Below are 14,657 nucleotides of genomic sequence, written 5' to 3' on the forward strand. Positions count from 1 at the left end.
TACAAAATAGATAAACAACAAGGTCCTAGTACAAAGTTTCTAATAACCTATAATAAAAAAGAATATATATGTATAACTGAATCACTGTGCTGTACATCTGAAACTAACACAACATTGTAAATCAATGATATTTCAGTTTTAAAAAAAGATACAAGCAAGTAAAAAAAAAATGGCAATCTATTAATAAAATCATATTCATAGTTTTTTCCAGGCTATCGTGACACTTCCCCTGCAGCAACTCATTTGATCTTTACAAATGCCTTATCCATCAGGCAAGTATTGTTAGGTCTTCTTATGAAGAATAGGGAAGTTTAGAGACATAACATGACTCGCCCAAGGTTACTCAGTTAATAGATGCTAAACTGGGGTCTCTCAGGTACCTGTATCTGCTTCCTCGTGCTTCTTCAGCAGGCTGAGGGAGTGTAAAAGGGCAGAAAGCAGTCTCTCTCCTTCACACTGGGGAAAGGATTTAACATTATGAGGATGCCCTGCCTGGGAATGTAGGGGATGGAATATGGGACAGGCATCTCCTCTGAGGAGGTACTATGTTGCGTCCTGAAAGATGTGAAGGTAACAACAAAGCCAAGAAGGAAAAAAAAGGGGAGCCCTGGCAGAGAAGAGAGCGTGCACAAAGTCAGGGTGGTATCAATGAGCATGACACCTTTGGAAAACTGTAATTAGCTAATGATGGAGGGAAGGAGCAGCAATTACAGGGGCCAGATCCTAAATCCTGAGTACTGCCTTGGTCATCCTAATGAGTCTGTGTTTATCCTAAGGAAATGGGGAGTCATTGACGGATGTGGAACTGGGAAGTGAAATGGCCAGATTGTTATCTTAGAATTATCACCATGAGAAAATATTGCACAGAACAAAAGACAACATGTAGGAGGATATTAAAAGCTTTGTGGTGTCAGGAAGATTCTATGCAACAGAAGTGATGAACTAGATATATCTATAGTAACATAGATAAATCTCAAAAAGAGGGTTGAGTGAAAAAAATAAAACAATGACACTTACAATGCAATTAAATTCTACATGCAAATTAAACACACCCATAAAACTAGCATATGTATACTCAAGGACAAATGAAGCACACTAGAATGATGCTTATAGGGAGGAGGGGAAGGATTCAGGAATGAAGAGGGAAAAAATGAAATGAACTAGAGAGGTGCCTTGGATGAACTCAAATGATGACAGTGTTAACCTAAAACAATAAAACAGCCAGGTATTTTACCAGCAAAATGGGTTTTTTTCTGGAAGAGCAAAGCATTGCAAGTCAGGACAAGCAATCTTTGCTGAAACATAGGCAAGTACTGAGAACAAAGGAAAGGACCCCTCTTTTATAGAGGAGACGAGGCAGTTGAGAGGGGCTGATACAAACAAAGAGCCTATTGAAGGAATCTGGGAGTTCAAAGTGTAGTAGCTCTTCACTGGCTGAGTTGTGACAGTCTCTAATTGGCTGGGCTGTTGCAGGGCAAGGAGAAATTCTTCCTTCTGCTAAGTAGTAACGTCATCAAGGGGTAGGGTATGAGTGCTCCCCTTTCTTGCCTTCTGATTCCATTTTGAATAAGGTTTCTGTTTATTAATTTTCATAGTAATGTACTACGAAGCCAAGAATATAATTAACTTGTTGACTTTGCATATAGATTAGGGGAAAAAAAGATTCTGTATTCCAGGCTCTCGTGTCTCTATTTAAAATTCTTCAAAATTTCTTCATAATCTAGAAGATAAAGTTCAAGGCTCTCCTGTGTCTAGAACTTATGTCCAGCAATACTTAGCTGCTTTGCCTTTGCTCTCTGTCTGGAATATCCTTGTTTCTGCCTTTGCTTTCAACTCTGGCTGCATATTGAAATGACTTTATAAGCTTTAAAAATGTATAAATGCAGAGAAAGATAAATACTGTATGTTTCCACTTATATGTGGAATCTAAAAAACAAGACAAACAAAACAGAAACAGACTCAGATACAGAGAACAAAGTAGTGGTTACCGGAAGGGAGAGGGCTGGGGTGAGGGGTGAAGTGGGTGAAGGGGATTAAGAGGTACAAACCATCAGTTACAAAATAAAAAGTCACAGGGTTGTAATGTACCACACAGGGAATATAGTCAATATTTTATAATGACTGAAAAAATGTATACATGTCTGAGCCTCAATCAATCCCAGAAGTACTGATTTAATCGGACTGGAGTGGGGCCACATATGGGTATTTTTTAAAAGATCCTCAGGTAGGTTAAGAATCACGATCTACTCAGTTCAGGTGTTTCCAGGCTGGATTAGGGGCCCCTTATCACTGTGCAGTTTCTATTGTCTGATTTTCTGAACAGTTCATCTCAGCCTAGTGGGATTGATTGAGCCTTTTATGTCTCACTCTTCTGCTTCAAACCTTGTAATGGCTTCCCTTTCCCCCAAGATAAAATCTAGACTTCTTAAGGAATCCTACAATTCCTATTGTTCCTGGCTTAACTTTAATGCATCCATCCATTCAACCTTTATCAGTGTCTGTTATAAGCCAGGCACTCCAGTAGACAGTGGGGACAAAGAGGCCAATAAGAACAGCACAGTCTTTTCTCTCATGGAACTTATAATTTGGGGGAAAAACAAAAGTTGAATGAGTAATTACAGGGTTATATGGACCCTACGTCTGTTTTAGAAATTGGGGAAGGAAGGATTCCCTGAGGAGTTAAGAGTTAAACTGGGTCCAGAAAGGTGATTGGAAGTTAGGAGGGGGTGGAGGGAGAAAGGAGTGTTCCAGGCAGAAGGAGCTGCATAATTAAGGACAATGGGTTGGGGATGATCACGGCATGTTGCAAGAATGAAACATGTATGAACTAGGAGGAGGAAACCGTGGCCAAACTTGAAGACCAGATGACTCAGAGCCTTACAGGCCAAGTTAAGGTTGGGGAATTTATCCCAAGGGTGCTGGAAAGCCTTGAAAAGGTTTAAGCCGGGAAGTATAATACAATCAGATGAGCTTTTTAAAGAAGACTTTCTTCGGGTATATAGTGGAGCACACACTGGGTTTGAGTGTTTCAAAATCTCATCAGCCTCTTCCTTGCAGATAATATTTTGGAGTCTTTTACTGGTAGTTAAATTCATCTGTTGTGACTTGTTTATGTTAGCCAAATGATTGGAATGTGATTCTATTTACAAACTCCTGGGAATGGCAGTGGAATTCCTCACTGTCCTTGGGTCATTCAGTAAACACCCTGAGGGCCCAGGTCCAGGTGCTGGGGATACCAAGATACAGAAAGAAAGAAAGATTTGATCTGCAAAAAGTAAGTTCTATTGCAGAGATAACAATAAAGTTAAAAGGCAACTGATGAGAAAATATTTCTAATATTTTTAAAAAAGGGTTAGTAGTATTTATGTATATTTTAAAATGTAAGATAGTATAGCAATTTTAGAAAACAGTTTAGCAATTTCTTATAAAGTAAAACATACATTTACCATAAGACCCAGCCATTCCACTCCTAGGTATTCTACCCAAGAGAAATAAAACATACCCACACAGAGGAGGGAGGTTATAGCTCAACTGGTAAAGCCCATGCGGGAGATTCTGGGTTCAATCCCCAGTATTTCCTCTATAAATAAATAAACCTATAAACCTAATTACTCCCTCCCCCCAAAAAAGCAAAAAACAAAACAAAACACCCCCCTCCCCCCGCAAAATCCCACACAGAGACTTGTAAGGGATTCATAGCAGCTTTATTCACAATAGTCAAAATACTGGAGACAACTCAATTGTCCATCAAAAGGCAGAGGGATGAACAAACTGTGGTATTTTCATAAATGGAATACTACTAAGTAATAACAGGGAACAAGCTACTGATATACCCAACAGTGTGGAAGAAGCTAGAGCAAAACAAAAGGTACATACTGTATAATTCCATTTCTGCAAAACCCTAAAAAAAACAAATCTAATTCTTTCCTAGAATCAAATCTAGAAATCAGAAAGCAGGCCAGTGGCTGCCTGGGGGCTGAGGTGAGGGATGGGTTGGTATGGACTGTTTGAGGGAATGGAGCATAGGGAACTTTTAGGGTAATGTTCTATGTCTTGATTGTTGTGATGGTTACACTGGTGTATATGTTTATCTAAGCTCATCAAAATGTACCTTGAAAATGGGTGCATTTTACTGTGTAAAAATTATGCCTCACTACAGTTGATTTTTTTCTATCTCAAAAAATAAAACAAACAAAAAGAAAAAATTTGACATATTTTAACAAAGAATTAATATCTAATACAATAAAGAGCTTAAGTCAAACAATTCAACAGAAAAGTGGACAAAGGACATGAAAGGACAATTTAAAGAGGACAAAATACAAATGGACAATAACAGAAAAGACATTTGCCCTTGTAAATCTCAACCAGGAGAAAAATTTCGATAATGGCATTGTCAGATTGACAACAATTTTCAAAACTGGTGAGAATTCAGGGAAACTACGCCTTTCACAGCATTGGTATGAGTGTAATCATAAATATTTTTGGAAGATAATTTGGCAGTGTATCAAAATTTTAAATGTTTTTAATCTCAACTCTGTAATTCCATCTAAGAATCTATATCAATAATCCAGTACTTCTGTGCCCTGGGATTCCTACCATACCTCAACTATTCCCTGGAGTAAATATTCTTTTTTGTTTGTTTTGTTTTCTTGTTTTTGGTAGGGGAGGTGATTAAGTTTGTTTACTATTTATTTTTTCTTAGAGGAGGAGGTACTAGAAATTGAACCCAGGACCTCTTGCATGCTAAACATGTGCTCTACCCCTTGAGCTATCCCCTCCTCCCTAGAGTAAATACTCTGGTTTCCTCATTTTATAGATAAGGTAAGGAAGGAAGGAAAGAAGGTTAAGTGACTCACCCAAGGTCATATAGCTAGTAGGTGTCAGAACCTGGATTCACACCTGTCTCCAGAATCAGTGCTCTATACAGCTTTCCGTCTCCTAAATGCCCCACATGGGCATAAATATATAAATACAAAGATGTTTGCTACAGGAGAGTTTGAAAAATTATGAACAGATGAAACTAATGAAAAGATTTTCAGCATATTTTGTTAAGTAGAAAAAAAGCAAGCTATAGAATATTATAATATCTACTTCAAAAAATACCAGCAACAAAGAATATATGTGAATATAGCAAATAAGTTCTCAAAAGAGCAAACATCATATGACATCACTTATATGTGGAATCTAAAAAAAGAAAAAAAGATAAAAATTTTGTTTACAAACCAGAAGTAGACATAGAAAATAAACTGTGGTTACAGGGCAGGGGAAGGGAGGGGAGGGATAGATTAGGAGTCTGGAATTAACAGATACACACTACTATATATAAAACAGATAAACAACAAAGACCTACTGTATAGCACAGGGAACTATATTCAATTTCTTATAATGAGCTTTAACAGAAAAGAAACTGAAAAAATATATATACGTATATGAATTGCTTTGCTGTACACCTGAAACTAACATTGTAAATTGACTACACTTCAATAAAAAATAAGAATAAAAAATAGAGAGCAGAGTTTTCACTGTTGTCTTTTTTTTTGGTGGGGGGGGTAATTAGATTTATTTATTTATTTAATGGAGGTACTGAGGATTGAACCCAGGATCTTGTGCTTATTAAGCATTCACTCTGCCACTGAGCTATACCCTCTCCTCCCCACTGTTGTCTTTATTGTCACACAAGAACAGTATCTAGCACATAGCAGATGTTGAGTAAATATCTGTTGGATGTATATAAATATATGTAAATACATAGAAAAGGGATTGAAAAGCTGCAGATCACACTGTCAACTGGTCAAGGTGGTCCCCTACCCTGGAAGAAGACAGAATGGTGTGTGTAGGGGGGTAGGATAATGATGTGAAATGTGCACATACCCACTAAACTGTTTCAATCTTATACAAAGACATGATGTTCATGTTACTTGGGTAGTAAAAAAAACCAAACAGACTTTTTAAAAGCCCCACAACAAAAGCAAAAAAGACTGACTACCTTTCCATTTAATTTCTCTGCAACACTTCAGGTAAGAAACAATATTCTCATTTTATAGATGAGGCAACTAAGGCTCAGAGAGGTTAGGTAACTTGCCTCAAGTTACAGTTTCTAACCCTGGATGTGAACTTTGACCTGTGGCTCCATGACCCAGATTCCCGTTCCCACCACTGTTTGTAAATGTACAGATAAGTAAGTGCAACAAAGTGTTGAAAGCTGCAAGGTGGAAGACAGCAGAGGTTGCAGTGGTGGCACATTTGGAGAAGCGTGGCCAATCCTACAGAGAGAAGGGATAATTCTAAAACGGAGTTCAGAGATGAAGCTTGATCTAAGACTTGAAAAGTGAGTTCTTGAACCCCTACCGGGGACAGGCACTTCAGGCACATACTTATATGTGTATCAGTGGATGTCCTGGAGGAGACCATTTGGACTATTTCATGAATCATAAGCAGTTAACTGGGGATGGCTGGAGCTTTGCTTATTTCTCTAGGTGAAAGGCAGGGCCTGGGAAGATTTGATTTGATTTGTACCAGATGATGAGCTTTGTCTTATCAATGAGCTAAGACTCCCTGGGGTCTATTTTGAAGAGGATCAACCTAGAGGCAAGGAATCCATTCTCTATAGTAACATCATCAAGTAAACAATGCTGGGGATGGGATGCCTGATTAAGATAGTAGTTAGGGATGAATGGATAAAGAAGATGTGGTGTTGTATGCAGTGGAGTGTTGCTCAACCTTAAAGAAGAATGAAATAACACCATTTGCAGCAACATAGATGACCTATAGATTATCATATTAAGTAGGGTAGGTCAGACAGAGAAATACACATATTGTGTGATGTTGCTTATGAGTGGAATCTTAAAAAAAGAAAAATAAGATACAAATGACTTATTTACAAACCAGAAATAGACCCAGAAACATAGAAAATAAACTATGGTTACCAAAGGGGAAAGTGGTCAGGGTGGGGGATGGTGGGGAGAGGGACAAATTAGGAGTTTGGGATTAGCAGATAAAAACTACTATATACAGAATAGATAAAAAACAAGTACCTACTGGATAGCATAGGGAACTATATTCGATATCTTGTAGTAGCTTATGGTGAAAAAGAAAATGAAAACGAATGTATGTATATTCATGTAGGACTGAAGCACTGTGCTGTACACCAGAAATTGACACAACATTGAAAACTGACTATACTTCAATAAAAAAAGTTAAAAAAAATCTTATAATAACCTACAATGGAAAATAATCTGAGAAATAATATATGTATAACTGAATCACTTTGCTGTACACCTGAAACTAACACAACATTGTACATCAACTATACTTCAATTAAAAAAATTTAAAAGATAGTGGTTAGCGATATGGAGAGAGAGGAAGGGATGAATCTGAAAGATATTTGTGGAATAAGATCATCATTGGCACTCGACTAAATACTGCTGTGAGTGAGGATTGGGGGCAGGGGTCTGAAGAGAGTACAAGTTTGTTGGGGAGAAAACTGGGCACAAGGTCCTTTAAAAAGGGGTCCATTGAGCAATTATACTTCAATTAAAAAAAAAAAGGGATTGCTTGTGTATGCATTTCCTCCTATCTTCTCCAGGATCTGGTGCCCTGTCTCGCAGAGAACATGTTCAGTACTGACTGAAACAACACAGCAGAGAGACTGGCTTTGGTCTGGGGTGGGACAGGGGAGCAGGGAATGGTTGGGGGTAAATAATCACATAAGCTGGGAGGCAGGAAGTTTTCCAGCCTACTGCCTCCCTCCTCAGCCTTGGTCAGAAGCCTGCCCCAGGGGGGATTGCTCCTATTTCCCCCAAGTCCCTTCCTTCCCTGCCTTTGCCACACAGTGTGGTGGATGCTGACTGGCTCAGACCTGGGTGGCTGCAGTGTGTGGAGGAGTGTCTCCCTCAAATTCTGTTACCACCACCCAGAAACGGATTCTAAAAAGGGGCCTCAGGAGAAGCCTCAGACTTCTACTCCCCTGCTCTCAATCACCAAACCTTGAGATGTATGGCAAGAGGTGGCACGTCTTTGGCACTCTGCCACAGGCTGATGTGGCAAGGGAAGCGGGGAGAGAAGGTGTGAACTCCAGCAGAAAGGAAAGGAGGTCAGGAGCCTGAGACTTGGTATGTGAAAGAAGAAAGGAGCCAGGAGGAATTTTAATTATTATTATCTAATTAATTATCTAATTTTTAAAAAACTATTTGTATTAATAAAAAATCATTTAAATCAGAATAGAGAAGAAAATGAATCTGATATAACTACCACCTGGACTTAACAATTATGAATATTTGCCCTATTTAGGTCAGTTTTTTTTTAAGTATTTTAGTATAATTTACACACATTATGAGTTGAACCCTTAAATATTCCAATATGCATTGCTAATAAAAACATATTGTTATATCCATTATCATGCCCCCTAAATTCACAATCACTTCTTAATATCATTGAATACACAGCCCATATTCAAATTTTCCCAACTGTCTCCAAAATGTCTTTTTACCTTTGTTTTGTTCAAAATAGGATCACGTTGCATGTGCTTGTTTTGCTTCTTCAGTTTCTTTAAGCAAGAGAAGCTCTTCCTCCTCCTTTTCTGTGCCAATGACTTGTTGAAGAAACAAAGTGAGATGCCTTGCAAACTGCTCTACCTTTTGGGGTTTGCTTTGTGTTTTCACTTACCTTGTTCCTCCAGTCCCCATATTTTCTGCAAACTGGAAATTAGCTCTAGAGACTTCTGTAGATTCAGGTTCAATACTCTTGGAAAGAATATTTGTTAGTGTTCTTCACACTGCCTTACATCAGAGCCACATAATGTACATGACTGGCCTGGTTCAGTGTCTTTGAAGCTGCTGGAGGAGGCTAAGCCTGAGGGGATCTAGGCATTCAGCCACCTCTGGACCTGACCTGAAATCTGAGCTCTGAGGGACCCCAGCCTCTGTGGCTGCTGGCCTTAGCAGCACAGAGTGGTTTGAGGTCAGAGAGGGGGCACTCAGAGAAGCATCAGGTTAAGGTTGGCAGCTTGGAGTGGCTCAGTCCTTTGGCAGGATTGAGCAGAGGGTCCTGGGACAGAAATACTACACACGCAGCAGTGCCTCCCTTCAGCCCTGCTGTGTGCACCTTGCAGGAATGAGACTAACCAGACAAAATTCCCCAGGACTGGTGGCAGACTAACCATTCCAAGCCCTGTTTACTGTCCTGCACTGTCCTCTGTGGAGAGCAGGAAGCTTTCCTTTTTGCTCTGGGTCTTTTGGTGGTGGGCCTGGTGGTTGTGTGGCTCAGAGAAAATTCCTGACTTTGCTAGCTCAGTTTTTCTTGTTCTCAGGCTTCCAGGGTCTGCCTTAAATACTTTTTTTCCCCCATTTTATCACTTTTATTTTTTGTTTTTTTTAATTGAAGTATAGCCGATTTACAATGTGTTATTTTCTGGTGTACAGCATAGTGATTCAGTTATACATATTATATATGTTCTTTTTCATTATAGGCCATTACAAGGTATTGAATATGGTTCCCTGTGCTATATAGTAGGACCTCATTGTTTATTTATTTTGTATAGTAGTTATCTATGAATCCTGAGCTTCCAATTTATCCCTCCCCACTCCCTTTCCCCCGGTTACCTTAAGTTTGTTTTCTGTGTCTGTGAGGAAATACTCCTTGACTGATCGTAAACTTTAGAATGTCAGTGCTGGAAGAAACCTTGTGGATCATCTAGACCAGCCCTTCACTGAAGAATCCTCATTCTCCCTCATCCTTCTTACAAACAGCTACATGTAAGATGGTGAAACCAGGATGGTACCATGTATTTCCCCAGACTTCAGTCATTCACACTCCACTTCCACCTTCTTATTTTTATCATGATCAGGTTCTCCTTGTTCCGCAGTATAGGGATATTTTTTTCTTCATCCTAACAGTAACACCTGTGAAATGACAGGTTTGATATGTAGTTCAATTTCTTTCCAAAATTTTATTGAAAGCTTACGGAAATGTTCAATGCCCCCATACTTTGGGAAATGCTGGAGTAGAACAGGCATCAGTGAGTCCCACCTAACTCTGCCTTGAGACCTTGGTCGGACACACCTCTCAAGTTCTAAATTTATTTCCCCATCAGTAAGAAAGAGACACCATACTATCTACAGGTATTAGTTACTAGTCTGGCTGGGACTGCCTGAAGGTAAGTTCTTCCCGGAAGACGCCCAGGGACCCCTGTCCAGGCACCTCTGATCATCTGCCGCGGTGGGGGAGGGGAGAGCAGAGAGAAGCAGGCCTGGTAAAGGTTACCTCTAGGCTGGGCATCAGCGTCAGGGCAGCGGTGGGAAAACCGCTCTCGGAGGCAAAAGTCTGCGAAGCTCCCACCCTCTCCACATCTCCCTGGGCACCCCAAGAAGGCCTGAACATGGTGTTCCAGGGCCTCCCCCCCCAACAAGAACCACCCACTCGCCCTGGGGACAGTGAAAACTTCCGGAAGAAGAGAGAAGTCAGGTGTCAGGCCTCTACGAACTTCAGCTGGCTTCTGGGGCTCAAGGGAGGGAGGGCAAAGCAGGAAGGAGGGGTTTGCGGTTGGGGAGAGCCAGATGGTCCACCCATAGCCGGAAACTGGGGGTGGAGAGGCCCCGGCCCGGCCCACACCAGTCTTCCAGCTCCTTGCTGGGCCCGAGAGGCCGGCAAGCCCCACCCCGCTCCTCTGGGCACCTCATGGCCCTGGCGGGTTTGTTTATGAATGCAACTCCCTCCTTCCTCAGCCCGGCCCTCCGCCCGCCCTTCGGGTGGCCCCAATTCCGTGGGAGGGGGGAAACCGGGCCAGCCCCTGGCCGACAACCCCCCCCCCCCGCCCCGTCCCCCTCCCCTTCCTTCCTCCAGCCGCGGCTGTTGATGCCTGGAGAGGGCAGATCCTTTTTATAGACCTGTTGAGCCTGTCCGGGCCATCCTCCCTTCTGGGAGTGAGAAGCTGGGGGGTGGTGTAGCTCTCTCCTCAACTCTGGACTCTGGAGGGGACTCAGGGCTTCTTGTCCCAGGAGAGGAAGGAAAAAAGGAAACTGCTTCATTTTTTGGTTAAAAGAGGAACTTCTTTTTTCTTTCTAATGCTGAACTGCCAGGCAGGACCCCAGTCACCCTTGGGATGCAGAGGTCCGGGTCCGGGTGGAGTGGGGGTGACTGGTGAGGGTAACTTGGCAGTAAGTAAGCACCTGCTTCCTTCCAGGTCTGGTGAGCTGAGGAGCCTGAGGGGTTTGGATGTTTGGGGGAGGGAAATAGTTTGATTACGTGTTTGTTTCAAGCTGGAGTCCCTAGGGGTCAGATTTAAATGTTCAGTGATGCTTTCTGCTAGTTCTAGGCTCCTCTCTTGAGTCTCCCAGGGGGCTCTTCTAGCTCTCAAAAATGCAGATGGATCCTGGAATTAGTTTCTTAGCAGTTTCTCTTCCTTCTTCCCCACCATGCCTTAAACCACCTCTCGTTTAATAGCTATAGTTGAAAGCTTACTGAGAGGGAAGATTACAATGATGGTAAAAAGAGGAGAATTTGAATCATTTGTGTATTTTAATTTGTAAAATGTTCACATTACCAGATTCCTAAGTGGGAAATTGCTAAAAACAAAGAGTAGCTTCAAAATCAGGTTTAACTGGTGAAAGGCAACCAACTGAAGCTGAGCATCAGTCCTTGGCATTGTAATATCTGGAGACACATTCAGGATTTGGGGGACTAGGTTTCCCCTTCCATTTATCAAGTGTTTACTAGGTGTCAACTATATCCCAGGCCTTGAGGATACAAAGTGAAAAGGCATCATCCTCGCCCTCAGATTACTGTGTCTGGTTGGAGGAGATGTGACATTTAGATACCTCTAATGGACGTATGTGAAAAGCATGTGGGGAGGTTATAGATCAGTGGTAGAGCACATGCTTAGCATGCATGAAGTCCTGGGTTCAATCCCCAGTACCCTGGTTAAAACAAATAATAATAAATAAATCTAATTACCCTCCACCGCAAAACAATCAAACAAACAAAAAGAGCATAGTGGACAGAGTATTCAATAACTGGGAAAGACTTGTAGGAATGTAGGAAAGACTTCATTAGAAATCGTTCTTATTAAAAATAAGAGTTATGAGCCCAGAAGGAGGACAAGCTCAATGAACTGTGGTTCTGAACTTTGGAGACGCAAGAAAGCATACTTTTGGGGAAAACTTCAATAAAGAACAAAGTGAAGGGTAAGAGAGTATAATGGACAGTTATGGAAGATGATCCTGAATAGGTGCAGGGCAAACCACTGACTGCCACTCTGGAACAGTACTGCTTAAGTGGCTTTGAAGCAAGACAACTCTCAAATAATCCACACTGCTTTTTAAACACAGTCATTAGGAGTTATTTAAGTGATTTCATAAATGGTTATGTAGACACACTTGAAATAAGTTTATTTTTTGTTTTTTCATTTTGTTTAGTCTAAAGAAAATTGGTTCAGGTTTTCACAGATGAATTGGACAAGATGGATCATGTTCTTTTGCTCCTGGGATCTATCAGTAAACAAGCTTATGTTGAGGACATCCCTGACTAGGCAGGTTCCTGAATTCTGTCTTGTCCTGGAGAAGCAAGAGAGAGTATTGTGAAAAGGATGATGGCTGTAGAATTTCTGAGTCTAAATCTAGGCCTTTTCTTCACTACCTGGAATTAAATCAAACCCTAGTTCCCATTTCAGGCTTAGACTAGCTTAGAACTGGGGAAAAAACACAAGCTTTGGAACCAAACAAAACAGTCATAGTTTAACTGAAGTATCTGAGCCTCAGTTTTCTCATCTGTATAAGAGGATGACAATTTCTTAAAATGGTTGAAACATTTAAGTAAGACAATACACGTGATGTGTTCAGAGGACTGCTCCAGAAAGTTAGTTCCTCCTCCCTCCCCGCCTGCCAGTTTGGGTGTGGTCTTTTGCTAAACACACTAAACAGCTGCTGGAATCTCTAGAGCTTGGTTTACAAAGATGAGTAATGCAGTTTCTTCCCTCCAGGAAGTTTCTTTCCTTCTGGAAGTTTCTTCTCTGAGTTTCTTTCCTTCGTGTTTCTTAATCTCTGATTTATAGACTAATGGAAGAGCTACTTTAAAATGCATATTCTCAAGCCCCACCTGAGAATCTCATTTAGTAGGTGTGAGATGGGGTCTAGGAATTTACCTTTTTAAAGAAACAGTCCAGAGGATATGGACAAAGACCCTGATATTATATTTTGAAAACCTTTGATCTAGGGAGACATGCTATTAATGGAAATGCAATGTGATGTTTTATAAAAAAGTTATAGAAGGGAATGATACTGAGACAGGAGGGAAGGGGGCATGAGAACTGTCCTGGAAGTATGGGCAGGATTTTTTTCAGGACCTAAAAGGTAAAAGTAAAACATTTTTGTAACTTAAATTTTTTTTAATTAAGCCCATTTTTATAAATAGTTACACAAGGCACTACTTTATTCACTTTAAGAACCTGCAGAAAACTTTGTGGAACTATTCTGGATTGGTATCTGGCACTACAATTCATTAGCTTTGTGATCTTGGGCAAGTTACTTCCCAGCCTCCATTTCTTCACTTACAAAAACACATATCTGTAATACCTACTAATATCTTACTTATGAGAATGACATAAGGAATGCAAGATGCTTAGCTGACCTAGGCACCTAACACTGTAGGAATTCACCTTCTCTAGATCTTGCCCAAAGCAGCAGAGGTCTGTTTTCGGGGAATCCAGACTTTAAAGACTGACGTGACTACCATAACACGAAGTGCTGAGTTGTAAGTTACGAAGTGACACATATAAAATCCAAGTGGGAAAGAGAATGTTATTGACAAGCCACCTAGGCTGCCATCACCGAACTAGGATAAAGGAGCGTTAGAATGGGAGGCCACAAATTCAGGTGTCTCAGGAAAAATTTTTAACCTTTGTAGTCGCAAAAAAGCTGGAACTCTTATCTTGCTATCGTGCTTTATGTCAGAGGGTATTTACAATTAAGGAGTGGGGAAGTGGCTTACAGGACCTTGACTCTGGGAGGTTCTCCAAAATACTGCAGCCTCGAAAGCAAGCTCTTGAAAAGTTAACCCGCCATTAAGTAGATAGCACTTTTGTCTGGGGGAACTTAATAAAATGGCGTTTGCTGGAGTCTCACAAAGACCTTGCAAACTGGTCAGCATTAACTGATTGTGTGAGCGCCCTCGCCAGATCTCGTTTCGCCTGCACCCACAGGGCTTAAACCACATTCAGAGGCGTCCGCCTGCCTGCCTGCCTGCCCACCCGGGAGGGGTGAGACTTGAGAGGTACTTTTAAGAGTGATTAAATGAAGACTCAAACGAGCCCTGGTGGTGAGGCCGAACTGAGCGCCGAATGGCTCAGCCCGGACACTTGTTGAGCCGCAGGACTCTGCGAAAGCGTTGCCACCTAACCACTGTAAAGACAGCCCCTGAAGAGGGCCAAAATGGCGACGGGCTCCTCTTGGCACAGCCCTGTTCCCTCCCTGACGACTGGCGGCTCTAGTAACGCCCATTGGCCAAGTTGGAGGCGGTGCCTGGATTCCCCCGCCGCCTCATTGGACTGAGTAACTGAGGGAGACGCCAGTTCTCCTCTGCCCACTCTAAGTTCCCGCCCTCAGAATGCACAGGGCGTTTAATTGGCTTTTAGTTCACGTCAATTTACGTCCTAGCCTGTCTCTTTT

General features: G+C 41.4%; 1 protein-coding gene across 1 annotated transcript in view; it reads right to left on the reverse strand.

The window, feature by feature from the left end:
• Positions 1–10,494, reverse strand: part of SP7 (Sp7 transcription factor) — a 31,875-nt gene extending 21,381 nt beyond the window's left edge. The window contains exons 1-2 of the mRNA XM_006182442.3: positions 10,261–10,494; positions 9,600–9,899 (exon numbers count right to left, since the gene is read on the reverse strand). The gene's annotated coding sequence lies outside the window, so the exon portion shown is untranslated. The remainder of the gene's footprint in view (positions 1–9,599; positions 9,900–10,260) is intronic.
• Positions 10,495–14,657: the final 4,163 nt, after the last annotated feature.

Source organism: Camelus ferus, chromosome 12, assembly GCF_009834535.1.
Source record: "Camelus ferus isolate YT-003-E chromosome 12, BCGSAC_Cfer_1.0, whole genome shotgun sequence".
Taxonomy (NCBI): Eukaryota; Metazoa; Chordata; class Mammalia; order Artiodactyla; family Camelidae; genus Camelus; species Camelus ferus.